The 17499-nt window shown below is 38.3% G+C and overlaps 1 protein-coding gene and 1 non-coding gene across 2 annotated transcripts in view; both read left to right on the plus strand.

Annotated features, from left to right (window-relative positions):
• The window catches only part of MDGA2 (MAM domain containing glycosylphosphatidylinositol anchor 2), a 915505-nt gene that overhangs the window by 54392 nt on the left and 843614 nt on the right, over positions 1-17499 (plus strand). The gene's annotated exons all lie outside the window — the stretch shown is intronic.
• Positions 12736-12873, plus strand: LOC102270207 (thymosin beta-4). The gene has a single exon (XR_001351673.2). It is a non-coding gene; the product is annotated as a thymosin beta-4 (transcript).

Genomic DNA, 17499 nt, shown 5'->3' on the forward strand with positions numbered 1-17499 from the left:
GTGCATGGTCAAGAAAATTAAACAAAAGAGGCTAGTATTTGTGACTAATACGGAGTGGGCACAGGAGTCCTTATGGTTGTCTGATTATTGTGAAAAGATAGAAGGAAAAAGAAAATAATAATCATTAAGAACTAGATGTTAATGCATTTAATAGTTTGGGGATTTGTGAAAGGATTAGGGACTTTGAAAAAAGGAAAATAAGTTCTAATAATGCAAAAGTGTAAGTGGTGGTAAAGGGGGTTGGGAGTTCATGAGATTGGTCTGTGATGACAAATGTATGTATTCAGACATCATGATTGTTGCATTGGTCAGGTAGTAGGAAGGTGACTGGAGTTGCAAAGGAGTTGTTCCATTTAAGTAATATTCAACTATTTGCTACATTAAAGTATTTTAGAGGTAAATGACTGAAACTAATTTTCGGCATTGGGGATACTCAGTGATTACAATTGTAATTAGGCTTCAGGTGACAAATAGTGGGCAGTTTTTCTGGTATGTGCTTCACATTGCCTTGATTAGAATGGTGGTGCCTCAGCCAGCCTAACTCAGTCAGAATGAACACAAATATCCAATCATGCATTGCCAGGGGATGTTCACATTTGCTGTTCAAAAGACCAGAAGCCACTGCCTTTAATTGCTCTGTTCTCTCCTCAAACCCTTATCCTGCAATCAAGCCATAACATGGCAACCAGATTCTTACTTCCTTGGTAGACTGTTTTGGACACTTTGAAGGGTTAATTGTGTATGCTGATTTTACTATTTAGAAACCAAAATGTTCTGAGTTTTGGGGACAAAATTTATGGTACAATTAAGCAGCAAGTAATTAGGTTCTTCTGCTTTCTCATTAATTGAGGAAAGAGGAAAAGCATTTGTAAGCATATAACATACCTACAATTAAATGAAATGTATTTACATGTCATTGGATCTTTATGATTTAAGAATTTAGAAGTCAGATTTAAGAAATTAAAAAATATTGCTCATATAGAATCAGCAATGGTTTCTATTTCTTTTAGGGAAGAAGTTTATACTGTGTTGATTTGGTATGATATATTGGGAAATATATAACTGGTGTGTTGCAGTTCACGAGGTTGCAAAGAGCTGGACACGGCTTAGCGACTGAACAACAACAACAACAACAACAACAATTGGGAAACCGAGAAGTACATGCATTCTTTTTAAAATTTAGAGATGTGAACTTCATGGGATGATTTAATTTGTACTTGCCAAATATTTTCCAAAATAAACAGTTTTTTTTTTTTTTTAATGGTACCTTTATATATGTTAACAACATCACCATGTAGTCCACTAAGTATCATCGTGTTCCACATGTCCTTGAACAGGCTACAGTGTCTTGACTGCTACCTATTGTTGTAATTCAGAAACTCAATTATTTTTCTCTTGAATTAGAAATAGTGATGAATGACTTATTATATTGATATTAGCTTCCTGATGATTCATTTATTTCTAAAAGTTGGCATCTATTTGGTGCCTTGGATTTCTTGATGTATGTACTATTAGATCTAAATTAATTTCATTCTTCAATATTTAACTCTAGATCTCAAATATCAGCATTAAGCCAAGGATTGTATGTGTATCTAGTCTGGAGCTTCCTGTGACCCTTTATTGAGGTCTCTTGTGGAGCCAAGATACGAAGACAGGTCTGTGCCAGCTGAATCAAGTAGATGGCTGTGTGCTGTGATGAGGACAGCAGCGAATCAATCTCTGGGTCAATCATGCGCCACTGTTGAGAGTGGAGCAGCTGTGGCTAACAAAGTAATAAGTTAAATTGCAATTGCGTTTAAGATCAGTGTTGAAAACCTGTTCAAATATTGACTCTGTGGGGGGAAAGTGTCCAATCAGATGACTGCATTTGTCAGAGGAAACAAAACATAAAATCAACAGCCTTTTTAAATGTCAGTCCCCAGGCTTGAAAAGGGCACTGGAGCTCCTTATGCTCAGCTTGTGAATACAGGCAAGTACCTGTTCATCTGTGAGTTGTGCTATGTGGTCTCTTTTTTTTTTTTTTTTTTATTCTTCCAATTTTATTTTATTTTTAAACTTTACATAATTGTATTAGTTTTGCCAAATATCAAAATGAATCCGCCACAGGTATACATGTGTTCCCCATCCCGAACCCTCCTCCCTCCTCCCTCCCCATACCATCCCTCTGGGCCGTCCCAGTGCACCAGCCCCAAGCATCCAGCATCATGCATCGAACCTGGACTGGCAACTCGTTTCCTACATGATATTTTACATGTTTCATTGCCATTCTCCCAAATCTTCCCACCTCTCCCTCTCCCACAGAGTCCATAAGACTGTTCTATACATCAGTGTCTCTTTTGCTGTCTCGTACACACGGGTTATTGTTACCATCTTTCTAAATTCCATATATATGCGTTAGTATACTGTATTTATGTTTTTCCTTCTGGCTTACTTCACTCTGTATAATAGGCTCCAGTTTCATCCACCTCATTAGAACTGATTCAAATGTATTCTTTTTAATGGCTGAGTAATACTCCATTGTGTATATGTACCACAGCTTTCTTATCCATTCATCTGCTGATGGACATCTAGGTTGCTTCCATGTCTTGGCTATTATAAACAGTGCTGCGATGAACATTGGGGTACACGTGTCTCTTTCCCTTCTGGTTTCCTCAGTGTGTATGCCTAGCAGTGGGGTTGCTGGATCATAAGGCAGTTCTATTTCCAGTTTTTTAAGGAATCTCCACACTGTTCTCCATAGTGGCTGTACTATGTGGTCTCTTGAGAGCCTTCCGGGCTCTGTCATTCTGAGATTCCATCTCTGCCATCGGAAGGCTGGAGTGGTGTTTCCTGGAGCTCTTTAACCATGACTGAATACACGGTTCTAATTCTTGGCTCCTTCCAGCCTTCATTTGATGTTTGGTTCTAGAGAAACCTTTAATTTACATTTGAAATTACCGATATCAGTTTTAATGTGCTTAAAGCTCTGCTTACTCATTAAAAAAATATCAGTCAGCTAGTCTGTGAGGAGTCTACTTCATGGTATTGACAATGCACCTGATGCTATTCTGTGAAGAGTATTGTTTTATTCATGTGACTTATATATTGAGTATCATTGTTAGGCACTAAAATTTGTAGGTATGATGTATGAATGTCTTCTTAGTGTCTAACATAATGCTTGATGTGTTACTTACCTTGTTTTCCAGCAGAGAAAGTATTGCTACATCTATATAAAATTAGGAAATTGTGGCTTAGAGATACTATTATGTTAATGCATCAAAAGCAATGTAACCCAGAGATTTCCACTCCAGGGTTTTGTTCTTTGAGCTTTCAGACCTGAAAGGAGGGGCCGAGGGAAGCTAGAGCCCTTGGATGGGTCCCATCTGACCACCATGAAAGGATTGTTTTGTTCCTTTTAGTGTACTGTACAGATGTAGTCCTTTATATGATTGCCATCAGTGGCGAGTCTGGAACGCTCCAAAGCCTTCTAAGTTGTGGTAACTGCAATTTCAGCTCTAGCCTACCTGCATTCAAAGCTGTTTTATTTTGCCTTTTTTGGGTGACTTATTTTGTTTTTAAACTAACTTTATTCATGCTCTGTGTTTAAGGGTTCTTTCTAATTTTGTGGCTGTTTAAAAGTACTAGAATAGGAATGCAAGGGATTTCTGTGTGTTGATTTTATATAATGAGAAAACAGAAAGAGAAATTAAGGAAACAATTCCATTCACCATTGCAACGAAAAGAATAAAATACTTAGGAATATATCTACCTAAAGAAACTAAAGACCTATATATAGAAAACTATAAAACACTGGTGAAAGAAATCAAAGAGGACACTAATAGATGGAGAAATATACCATGTTCATGGATTGGAAGAATCAATATAGTGAAAATGAGTATACTACCCAAAGCAATTTATAGATTCAACGCAATCCCTATCAAGCTACCAACAGTATTCTTCACAGAGCTAGAACAAATAATTTCACAATTTGTATGGAAATACAAAAAACCTCGAATAGCCAAAGTGATCTTGAGAAAGAAAAATGGAACTGGAGGAATCAACCTACCTGACTTCAGGCTCTACTACAAAGCCACAATTATCAAGACAGTATGGTACTGGCACAAAGACAGAAATATAGATCAATGGAACAAAATAGAAAGCCCAGAGATAAATCCACACACATATGGACACCTTATCTTTGACAAAGGAGGCAAGAATATACAATGGATTAAAGACAATCTCTTTAACAAGTGGTGCTGGGAAATCTGGTCAACCACTTGTAAAAGAATGAAACTAGAACACTTTCTAACACCATATACAAAAATAAACTCAAAATGGATTAAAGATCTCAACATAAGACCAGAAACTATAAAACTCCTAGAGGAGAACATAGGCAAAACTCTCTCTGACATACATCACAGCAGGATCCTCTATGACCCACCTCCCAGAATATTGGAAATAAAAGCAAAAATAAACAAATGGGACCTAATTAAAGTTAAAAGCTTCTGCACATCAAAGGAAACTATCAGCAAGGTGAAAAGACAGCCTTCAGAATGGGAGAAAATAATAGCAAATGAAGCAAACCGACAAACAACTAATCTCAAAAATATACAAGCAACTCCTACAGCTCAACTCCAGAAAAATAAATGACCCAATCAAAAAATGGGCCAAAGATCTAAATAGACATTTCTCCAAAGAAGACATACAGATGGCTAACAAACACATGAAAAGATGCTCAACATCACTCATTATCAGAGAAATGCAAATCAAAACCACTATGAGGTACCATTTCACACCAGTCAGAATGGCTGCAATCCAAAAGTCTACAAATAATAAATGCTGGAGAGGGTGTGGAGAAAAGGGAACCCTCTTACACTGTTGGTGGGAATGCAAACTAGTACAGCCACTATGGAGAACAGTGTGGAGATTCCTTAAAAACTGGAAATAGAACTGCCTTATGATCCAGCAATCCCACTGCTGGGCATACACACTGAGGAAACCAGAAGGGAAAGAGACACGTGTACCCCAATGTTCATCGCAGCACTGTTTATAATAGCCAGGTCATGGAAGCAACCTAGATGTCCATCAGCAGATGAATGGATAAGAAAGCTGTGGTACATATACACAATGGAGTATTACTCAGCCATTAAAAAGAATACATTTGAATCAGTTCTAATGAGGTGGATGAAACTGGAGCCTATTATACAGAGTGAAGTAAGCCAGAAGGAAAAACACCAATACAGTATACTAACGCATATATATGGAATTTAGAAAGATGGTAACGATAACCCTGTATACGAGACAGCAAAAGAGACACTGACGTATAAAACAGTCTTATGGACTTTGTGGGAGACGGAGAGGGTGGGAAGAATTGGGAGAATGGCATTGAAACATGTAAAATATCATGTATGAAACGAGATGCCAGTCCAGGTTCAATGCCCGATACTGGATGCTTGGGGCTAGTGCACTGGGACGACCCAGAGGGATGGTATGGGGAGGGAGCAGGGAGGAGGGTTCAGGATGGGGAACACATGTATACCTGTGGTGGATTCATTTTGATGTTTGGCAAAGCTAATACAATTATGTGGAGTTTGAAAATAAAATAAAATTAATTAAAATTAAAAAAAAAAAAAAAAGTACTAGAATAGTAATTGCAGCAAGGCAAATGAAAAGAAGAAATCCAAAGTAGATAAGATAGAATTTTGTTTTAGCTAGAGGGCTTACTTTCACTAGACTTGGAATATATATATTGCAGCAAGAAGAGTACCAGTGGAGAATTTTAGAGAGTCTCAAGGAAGGATGTATAACTTTCAGGGAAGGATGAGTGGTGGAAACATACTGATAGATAACTACGCATCCATGGGGGGAGGGAAGGGAGGAGGGATAGAGAGCAGAATAAGAAACTATCTTGGAGAGTGTCAGCCAAGACACTAAATGTATATTAACATATAGTGCTTCTCTGGTGGCTCATGGTAAAGAGTCCACCTGCAATGCAGCAGATATGGGTTCGATCCCTAGGTCAGGAAGATCCCCTGGAGGAGGGCATGGTAGCCCACTCCAGTATTCTTGCCTGGAGAATCCCATGGACAGAGGAGCCTGGCGGGCTACAGTCCATTGGGTGCAGAGTCAGACGTGACTGAAGCAACTGAGCACACATGCATGCATATTAATTATATATTTATAAATTCAGTGTATATTTATAAAATCATTATATATATATATATATGTAGTCTTGGTTTTTATGAAGTCTAAGAACTGTAGTGAGCTGGTAGCTTTAGTGCAGAAATAATTTAAACTTGTAGTGGTTATTGATAATATGCAAATTCACTTATTTCAAAAAAAGACCAATAAAATTTAAATAATCTTAGAAATGCTTTATTATTCACCTCGCTTATCAGATTATATCTACTCTCTACTGTGTAGAAAAAGATTAGATCATATGGATGCATATGAATTTAATTCCTTAAAGTCCATCATTTAACAATGAGTTTATTCCAAAGGTGATGCCATAAAATCAGTGCTGTCTGATGATGGACATGTTTTTTATTGTGATGTCCAGTGAGCATTCCATATATAAGCTCATACAAATGTGGAAATGAACTTCCATTGGCAGTCCATTATTTTAAAAATTGCTGTGTTGTCTTTTACAATGACTTTGGTGAAAATTTTAGAAATCAGTGGGGTTTCAGTTTTCCCATTTATGTAACAATCTCCAAAGTAAGAGAAGTCGCTGTTTGGCCCATTATGTTATACTTAAAGCAGACCCAGTAATTAGCAGGAAAAATATAGAGACAGTGTTTGAAAACTCAAACATGCCTCCAGCAAAAGGTTTCTGAGCTAAAGAAGTACTTGCTTCAAAACTACACAGGCAGGTGGGGAAAGAGGAAGCAAGAGTTTAACAGCATTATAAAATCTAGATTTTTTTCATGTTAATTGAATATCTATAAAATAACAAATCACCTGTTATCTCAAAAATTATATGAGTAGCATAAATGACAAACAGACAGTGTTAAAATAAACTCTCTCACAGGCTAATTCAAGGTTTACTGCCAGGTACAAAGTAATCTGGACATTTTAGCAGAGATCAGATAGTACACAGATACTCACTTTGATTCTTCAGTCAAATTTAACAGTTACACTCCATCATATTTTACTGTCTGCTTCAAAACTGGAGTCAAATGTATTTTAGTTATAAGGTATAACCTTATAGGGCTTATTGGTCTTATGCTGAGGTTTTAGTGATCTTGATGGCTCTTTGTCACTCTCTTATCTCTCCTCCCAGGGAAGATGCAGTGACTTTTCTGCTTGGAAAGATTGGGAGGAGGAACAGGGTCTACTCTTCAGTGTTTCCAGTCCCACTTGGGATAGTGCCAGAAAACCTACACAGGAGGCGAAAGATCAGATCATTGTGTACGATCTTTGTGAAGCTGGTTAGTCCATGCAGTTCTGGGATCAGTATCAGAATACCCATTTGCTCACGGATATCAGCCACATTTTACAGTTTCAGTTTTATCAGTTGTCAAGGTGAGATTTGGTTTTATTTCCCAGTTCAGAACTGAGACTGGGGAGAAGGGTGATATTGATTAGATTCCTTTGAATTCTAATAGTTTTCACCTATACTTGGAGGAAGGTAGCTGAGGGTTTGAGATTGTCCACTAGAATCACTGGAATAGCTTTTAAAAAGTGCGTTTGACTTGCTCTGTCTCTCCTCTCTCCAACTGACCTCACTCCCCTTCAACCCCTGTAAATACCCGCACTGAGAACCCGCTTGTTGAAATACCCACTTACGATTTTGCTTAGTGTAGTCTTGCACAACCCCTATTTCATTCTCTGACTATCCCAGGCTCTATGCTATGAACATCTTGTCTGTTAGCTCACACTAGAGTCATTCACTTTAGTGGTATCTTGGACAGTCCCTTAATGTTCGGTGTAGCCACTGATCTGGATAACTGGAATTATCCTTAAAATGTTCATGAATTTAAAATGTTCCATTATTTTTAATAAATATACATTATTATAGAGTGGTTGAAATAGTTGTTTTGGTGGGAATTAAAAGCACCATTAAATCAAATGTTATTTCATGTTCTGAATCATTTTTTTATATTACTTCAACATCTATTCCTGAGGAGGTCAAGAGAAATAAATTATATTTCCTCATCTTGTTGATGGCCATAGATGTATGAAAGAGCCAAATCCTTAATAGGTACAATCTTTTAAAAAAATCTAAACCCCACATGTAGTGAGTACTATTATTGGCACCATTTTATAGAAGGAGGGACACGGAAGAACTAGGTCACTGTTAAGCCCTAGAAACATATGTCTTACTTAACATCTTCTGAATGTTTTGAATGAACTAGTTGATGTTTGAGATATATTTAAAAAATTGCTATGATTCTTGTTTAGCATTTTCTTCTTATTTTACCCAGTTAAAATGATGAACCAGTAGAGATTTAATCTGATTAGGTAGCATTTTAAACCTTGTGTACTGGAGGGTTCTAAACTAGGAATCTTGACAGGTTTTCACTTGTAGGTATTTCTGAGAATGAGTTAATTGTGAATGCATCTAATTAATGTGAATTAATTAATGTTATATGAGAATTAATCCATAATTATTCCATTGGTTAGCATAATGGATATAAACATAAATAACATGAATACATGCAACAAGGTCAGTAGTTGTCTTAAATAGGCTTTCTGATCTGTAATTGAGTGGAGTGTATCTGGGGGAAAACATTAGTTTAAAAAGTGAATAACCTGTTTCTGGGCAGATTTAACTTTTTTCAATGGGGAAAAGAGGTTTTAATAGGTTAAAGTTTATGAATTTTATTTATACACTTTAAAAACCTTGTATACTTTATACTATATAAAAAGTTTATATATTTTTAAATTGATATAGTTAATTTACAATCTTTTATTAGTTTTAAGTGTATAGCAAAGTGATTCATTTATGCATACACACATACACACATATATATATATTCTTTTTCAGGTTCATTTCCTTTATATGTTACTACAAAAAATTGAGTATAGTTCCTTGTGTTATACAGTAGGTCCTTATTGTTTACCTGTTTTACATATAGTAGTGTGTATATGTTAATCCCAACTCCTAATTTATCTCTCCCCCTTCTCCTCTATTCCCTTTGGTAACCATCAGTTATTTTTTTTTTTATGTCTGTGAGTCTGTTTCTGTTTTGTAAATAAGTTCATTTGTATCATGTTTTTAGATTCAGCATTTAAGTGTTTTCCTATGAGATTTTTTTTTTCATCTGACTTACTTCACTCAATATGATAATCTCTAGATGCATCCATGTTGCTTCAAATGGCATTATTTCATTCTTTTTTATGGCTCAGTAATCTTCCCTTGTTTAAATGTACCACATCTTCTTTATCCATTCATTAGGGTACTTCCATGTCTTAGCTATTATAAATAGTGCTGCTGTGAACACTGGGACGCATGTATGTTTTTAAATTAGAGTTTTCTTCAGATATACATCCAGGAGTGGGATTGCAAGATCATGTGGCAACTCTGTTTTTAGTTTTGTAAGGAACATCCAATTTTTTGTTGATGGGCGGGGCTGTGTTCCTTCCTTGTTGTTTGACCTGAGACCAAACTATGGTGGAGGTAATGAAGATAACTGCTACATCTTTCACAAGGAACCTCTTCCTCAAAATATGCATTCTCATCTCTTGGTGAATATGTGAAACTACATTACACAGCTCGCACATTTCTTTGCTTTAAGACTTCACTAACGGGTTAACATGCAAAAATTATTTCCTTGGGAGATATTCTAGGCGGTTTGCCATCTAATGAAAAACAAGGCTATTAGGACCCAACAGAGCTGGTACTGACTCTTGGTGGTAGCTGGCTGAGTGGCCATAGGCAAGTTAGTTTTACTCTAAGGTCCTAATTTGCTCTTCAGGAAAATAAGGTAACAGTGGTTACTTCAGAGTTGGTGTGAAAAAGAAATGAGAAAATTATAGCAATTATCACAGTAATTGGCATATTGCTATTGTTCAGTTGCTCAGTTGTGTTCTACTCTTTGCAACCCCATGGACTGCAGCATACCAGTCTTCCCTGTCCTTCACTGGAAGATGCTTAAAACTCAACATGAATGGCTGCCTGAAGCTCTTCCCTGACTCCCATTTTCTCTTATGGGAGAAAACATGGTATGAGTAGGTCTTCAAAGGATGCTGAGAAAGGAGGGTCCGCGAGGCCCAGGAGGAGGAAACCTGCAGACAAACTTGGTCCACTTTTAATATGGTCAGACTTAGATTTTAGGAATGTACTTGCCTAACAAGTCATGAACCGACCCCATATTTTAAACTGGATATGAATTTTACTTTGTATTTTTTTAGCTGAGGAAGTAGAATGTTTAAAGTATATTCCACTTTATGTGGATAATATGTTTCCTGAGCCAGAAATGTTATTTCAGCACTTATTTCAAGAAAAAAAAAAAAACAACCTTATACAGATAGCACTTAAAGGGCACAGTTACAAATTACTTGGAGAAGGTTGAAGGCTTTTCAAACAGGAGCACACCCAAATAACTTTGCATGGCCAAAAGTGAAAAGTATCAGATGATAAATGCTGTATAAGATGCTTAAAGACAATTCACTTTTGGGGGTTAATGAAAGTTAAAATGCACATGCCAGTAGTTATAATCTTGGGTGTCTAGAACTTTGACAAGCTTAAGAAAGTTATAGAACCTATTTTGTGGTTTTAAAGCTTATATATATAAATGTTTTCATTTTAAAGTAGAGTAAAAAATAGTTCTTTTATATCAGTGGTCTTTCCATGAGGGTGCATAACCTCCTAAATTACTTATGTGAATTCTCTGCAGTGAGTTTTTATCCTGCACCTAGTAAATGTCACTCTCCATTCCAGAGACAGGCATTTGATAAAACACAGGAAACAGGTACAATATAGAAACATATAGTTTAAATATAAAATAAATGTAGTGAGTACTGTAGAAAAGTAATATTGGGGTACAGATTAGGGGAAACAATGGCACCCCACTCCAGTACTCTTGCTTGGAAAATCCCATGGACGGAGGAGGCTGTTAGGCTGCAGTCCATGGGGTCGCTAAGAGTCGGAAACAATTGAGCGACTTCACTTTCACTTTTCACTTTCATGCATTGGAGAAGGAAATGGCAACCCACTCCAGTGTTCTTGCCTGGAGAATCCCAGGGACAGGGGAGCCTGGTGGGCTGCCGTCTATGGGGTCGCACAGAGTCGGACACGACTGAAGTGACTTAACATAGCATTTCTTGGATTAAGTATTTATTTTGACCTTGGAAAATATTTCCACATAAGATGGCCAGAGTTTTCCCCTCTAAATGCTGGGCTCAGAATCTCCAAATAATTGTTTATATTATAGTTCTGGGGGCTTCCCTGGTGGCTCGGACAGTCAAGAATCTGCCTGCAATGCAGGAGACCTAGGTTCGATCCCTGGGTCAAGAAGATCCCCTGGAGGAGGGCATGTCAGCCCACTCCAGTATTCTTGCCTGGAGAATCCCATGGACAGAGGAGCCTGGCGGGCTACAGTCCATGGGGTCACAAAAGGTCACGCACAATTAAGTGATTAACACACAAATGGATTTGGCAGGGTCTAAACAGAAGTTGCGGAGAAGGCAATGGCACCCCACTCCAGTACTCTTGCCTGGAAAATCCCATGGATGGAGGAGCCTGGTAGGCTGCAGTCCATGGGGTCGCGAAGAGTCAGACACAACTGAGCGACTTCACTTTCACTTTTCACTTTTCACTTTCATGCATTGGAGAAGAAAATGGCAACCCACTCCAGTGTTCTTGCCTGGAGAATCCCAGGGATGGCACAGCCTGGTGGGCTGCCGTCTATGGGGTCGCACAGAGTTGGACACGACTGAAGCGACTTAGCAGCAGCAGCAGCAGGAGCAAACAGAAGTTGATGAATCACTTGTCTTACTGCTGCGGGAAGATCAAGCTATATTAAGATGATTAATTTCTCACAGTTTTGTTCAGGAGATGGTGGGGAGGTCTTCATGAATGAACTACTAGCACCTATTAACCATTCCTGAGCCAGCATCCATGAGGAGTGGGTACAACTGTGCTGTTCAGTGATGCCTTCTCCACCGTGAGGTATAGATATTACTTGATTTTATATGGTTCACATTGAATATCTCAAGCCATTACCACTTGTGTGGTCACAAGATTGCAAAACAAGCTCATGGTGATTTTTTGGCAAGATTTTTAGCTTTTTGTATTTTTCTCCCATTGGGGGAAAACACTCAATGCTGTAAGTAGATCAGTAGTCGATCTTATCACATTATAAACACAATTTTCCCAGGGGGCTGGATAAGGCCATTTCCTATATACACAAGACCATTAACCTGTTTTAAGTAATTGAATAGCTATCGACTACTAATTTGAACATACTGAGTTAAGTTAGCTTATTAACCAGTTTTCTGAAATGCAGTCTCACATCCCTTCCGGCCTACACGGTGCAATCAAAACCACTTCGTCTGGATGTAGGGCCCTTCCTTCTGTGTCTGTGTGTTCTGATATCCTTACCAACCTGTTCCTTGCAAGGATCCTTGTCCTTTCTGCCATCCTCATTTGGCTCCTTGATAAGTTGTTACTGATCAACGCTGCTACCTCTGACCCTTGCTGCTCCACCATACAATGATGTGAACCATTTCCTGGCTACAAATGTTAGTCTTAGGCTCTTGGCAGTGGCCACAGTGCAAACCAGACTTCACTTGCTCCTTCCCTTTGCAACCATGTCTGACAAACCCCATAAGGCTGAGGTAGAGAAGTTTGATAAGTTGAAATTGAAGAAAACACAAACACAAGAGAAGAATGCACTGCCTTCAAAAGAAACTATTGAACAGGAGAAGCAAGCAGGGAGTCAAAAGTAAGTCACAATACCTGCACTGCCAGAATGCAATGTACATTCCACAAGCAATGCCTTATTTTACTTCTTTTTGCTGCTAACTTTGTAAGATGCAGAGAGGTTGGATCAGCTTTAAATGACTGTGCTACCCTTTTTCACATCAAAGAAACTAGAACTACTAACAATGGGTAGGCCACTTCTCTCTCTCTCTCATCTGCCTGTCTGACTAAAAGGAAAGGAAAAGTTGGTGAAAGAGGAAGCTGGGTGGGACAACAGTGAACTTTAGAGTAAAAAGCAAGCTGGTCCAAGATGTCCTGTGGGCTGTGAAGTACAGTTTAGACTGCCATTTCCTTTTTGTTAAAGTGATTTTAAATACTGGAACGTGCACTTTTTAAATACACAAATAAAAAGTTTTAAAATGTAAAAAGAAAATGTTGGTCTTAAAGGGCACAGAAGAGTGTGTTAAAATTATTTTGCCTAAGCTAAGTAGTTCTGTTGATATATAGCAACTAAAATAACTTTATTCTTCTCCCACTAACAGCAGTAAAACTGAAAGTGAAAAATAAGTGGTGAACAAAGTTGGTATATCATTAGTTGTAATGTCCCCTTGTTCCATAAGCAACAGTGAAATATATGTCTTTATAAAGATAAACATGAAGATAAAATACCTATCTTCTGGTGCTTTATTTTCTTCTTTTTCATACTCCAGTCGCTATTATCAGAGACTAAAGCTACACAGATTCAGAAGCAACATATATCTGGAGACAAATGTCAAGTAATTTGTTTTCTCCTGAAATATGCATTGTAATAGAGAAATGCATGTTTATTTTCTTGGACATGTATTTCTTATAGGAAATCGTAACATTAAAAATAATTTGATTTTTGCTATTACCCAAATATCTTTAGCAAACAATAACCAGAAATTTTTGAAATTCAATTATTCTACAGTTCCTGGGCTAATTAAAATTTTGGACGGTTTGGTTACACTAGTTCATGCATGTTTTAAAAAATTTCAAGCTTCCTAGTTTTACAACCTCTTCAATGCATTCTATTGTTTGTTAATAGTCTTTAAACTGGGCTTCTCCGTGGCTCAGCGGTAAAGAATCCGCCTGCAAAGCAGGAGGTGCAGGAGATGTGGGATTGATCCCTGTGTCGGAAAGATCTCCTGGAGGAGGGCATGACAACCCACTCCAGCATTCTTGCCTGGAAAATCCCATGGACAGGGGGCTTCACCTTTCAATGCAGGGGGTGTGGGTTTGATTCCTGGTTGGGGATTTAGGATCCCACATGCCTGACAGTTCAAAAAACCAAAACACAAAGCAGAAGCAATGTTATAACAAATTCAGTAAAGACTTTAACAATAATTCACATCAGAAAACATTTGGGAGGATTATAGCCCTCCAGGAGACTGGAGGGCTGCAGTCCATAGGGTTACAATGAGTTGGACATGACTGAAGCAACTTAGCATGCACACATTCACTAAGCTATTGATAAAAGTTTAAGCAATAGAGAAAACTGGTGAATTATTTTTTTTTTAAAGCAAAAACTAAAAACCAATTCTTTGTTGTTCATGGAGTGAGACATTTCAATTTTGCACAAGAAGCATGCTTTCTGACTCACAGCAGCTCTTTTTGTCCTACAAACTGTTTCTTCCCAGTGGGAAGCACATCATATCATACATCTTTATAAGTGTACTGTGTGTAGTAGGAAAGGGTGGTCCCTTTTCAAAGTGGTGTGGGTGGATCTGCTTACACAGGCAAACTGCACCTGTAGTATTTCCCCAGTGAGATTGAGGCTGGAGGCTGCAATTCTGGGCTCACTCTACACAGTTAGGTCTCAATTACCTCTTCTGATGAGGAATAGCAGATATCTTGTGCCCAACATGGTGATTTCTAAAGTACATTTTTTAAAAGATATTTTTTGATGTGAATCATTTTTAAAGTCTTTACTGAATTTGTTATAATATTGCTTCTGCTTTATGTTTTGGTTTTTTGAGCTATGAGGCATGTGGGATCCTAAATCCCCAACCAGGGATCAGACCTATACCCCCTGCATTGGAAGGTGAAGTCTTAGGTGGCTCACACAGTAAAGTCTGCCTGCAATGCAGGAGACCTGGGTTCAATCCCTGGGTCGGGAAGATCCCCTGGAAAGGGAAATGGCAACCCACTCCAGTATTCTTGCCTGGGAAATCCTATGGACAGAGGAGCCTGTCAGGCTACAGTCCATGGGTCGCAAAGAATCAGACAACGACTGAGCAACTAATACTTCTTCTAACCACTGGACCACCAGGGAAGTCCCCTAAAGTACATCTTGAACATACAGAATATGTATTTAGCATTTGGGTTAAATTAATTCCTTTCTGTTCAGTTTAGTTCAGTCACTCAGTCGTGTCCGACTCTTTGCAACCCCATGAATCGCAGCACGCCAGGCCTCCCTGTCCATCACCAACTCCCAGAGTTCACTCAAACTCACGTCTATCAAGTCGGTGATGCCATCCAGCCTTCTCATCCTCTATCATTCCCTTCTTCTCCTGCCCCCAATCCCTCCCAGCATCAGAGTCTTTTCCAGTGAGTCAACTCTTTGCATAAAGTGGCCAAAGTATTGGAGTTTCAGCTTCAGCATCAGTCCTTCCAATGAACACCCAGGACTGATCTCCTTTAGAATGGACTGGTTGGATCTCCTTGCAGTCCAAGGAGTCTTCTCCAACACCACAGTTCAAAAGCATTGATTATTGGACACTCAGCTTTCTTCACAGTCCAACTCTCACATCCATACATGACCACTGGAAAAACCATAGCCTTGACTAGACGGACCTTTGTTGGCAAAATAATGTCTCTGCTTTTGAATATGCTATCTAGGTTGCTCATAACTTTCCTTTCAAGGAGTAAGCGTCTTTTAATTTCATGGCTGCAATCACCATCTGCAGTGATTTTGGAGCCCCCCAAAATAAAGTCTGACACTGTTTCCACTTTTTCCCATACCATTTAAAAAGAGGTTTGTGGCAAGATCTAAATTTCCCTTTGTTTTCTGAGTCCTAGTTTTGATAGAAAAGGGAAGTGATTCCAAATTGTGTCATGTGTCAGGAAAAAGGTACATGGTATGAGTTTTTGACTGGTGAGGCAGTCAATTCTGTACTCGCTGTCTGGGTAGTTCCTTTGCCAATTCATGCTTTATGGTAACATATTCTAGGTGTTAAGGACATAGTAGTGAGCAAGAAAGGAAGGTCACTGATCTCATAAACTGCATACTTTAATTGAGAAAAATAAAAAGTAAAAGAAGAAAAATATTAAAAATTCAGTTAGTGATTTGTGCTATGAAAAATTTTATAACCTTGTTAATATGTAAAAGATTAAATGGGGAGGGGGCATCATTAAATACAGTGATTGGAGGCAACCTCACTGAGAGAGCAACACAAAGAAGAGACTTTTATGGCAGTCAGGAGACAGTCATGGGCGTGAGTTGAGCATGTTTGAGAAAAACCAAGACCAAAATAAAGAAGAGAGTTGAAGGAAATGATGAGAGACAGGAAAGAAGATGGATTACTTAGATACCATATTATGAAATACACTAGTACTATATAATCAAATAGCAATAGTGATTATTGGAACCTACTGTAAAAGCTAATTCTTTTGGGAGGAATGCTTACTCTTCTTTGACTTGTGGGAAGGAATTTCATAAACCTGCCTCAGGATTCATGTTAAAGTTATTTTGAGGAATTCTGAGACTCATTTCTTTCATTGTAACCATTGTAAAGGCGCTCCCCAAGTGGCACAGTGGTAAAGAATCCATCTGCCAATGCAGGAGACTCAAGAGATGGGGGTTTGAATACTAGCTTGGGATGATCCCCTGGAGGAGGAAATGGCAACCCACTCTGGTATTCTTGCCTGGAAAAATTCCATGGACAAAGGAGCCTGGTGGACTACAGTCCATGGGATTGCAAAGAGTTGGACATGACTAAGCATACAAACACACACACAACGACTGTAAAGCTGATCTATGAGAACATTGGATATTACCATAATTTTGTTCCCTTGAATATTTGCTGGGCTGATTTGATGTGATTTTCCCCGTTCCTGTAAATGATGTTATTCTATCTATAATGTCTTATAGAAAAAGTTTCTAATTTCCTCTTTATCTACTAGCTGACTCATCCATCCTTGTGGGTCCATATTCTTCTCTTGTAGTTAGGACTTCCTTGTAGTTGTAAGAAAAAACGTGTGTGTATGCATGCGTGTATGTACACTTACACAAAGATACAAACACACATGTGTTACCACTGAGCTCTTTTGTTTCTTATCTTTAAGCAGGAAAGTAACGATTGCCTTCATTCTCCCTCATGGAGGTTAAATAAATTGATGAGTTTATAGGTAAATGCTGTTACTCATTAAAAGTTTTGGCAATAAGGAGTTCATGATCTGAGCCACAGTCAGCTCCCAGTCTTGTTTTTCCTGACTGTATAGAGCTTCTCCATCTTTGGCTGCAAAGAATATAATCAGTCTGATTTTGGTATTGACCATCTGGTGATGTCCGTGTATAGAGTCTTCTCTTGTGTTGTTGGAAGAGGGTATTTGCTATAACCAGTGCATTCTCTTGGCAAAAATTTGTTTTGTACTCCAAGACCAAATTTGCCTGTTACTACAGGTATCTCCTG

The sequence above is a fragment of the Bos mutus genome, chromosome 10 (genome assembly GCF_027580195.1).
Source record: "Bos mutus isolate GX-2022 chromosome 10, NWIPB_WYAK_1.1, whole genome shotgun sequence".
Classification (NCBI taxonomy): Eukaryota; Metazoa; Chordata; class Mammalia; order Artiodactyla; family Bovidae; genus Bos; species Bos mutus.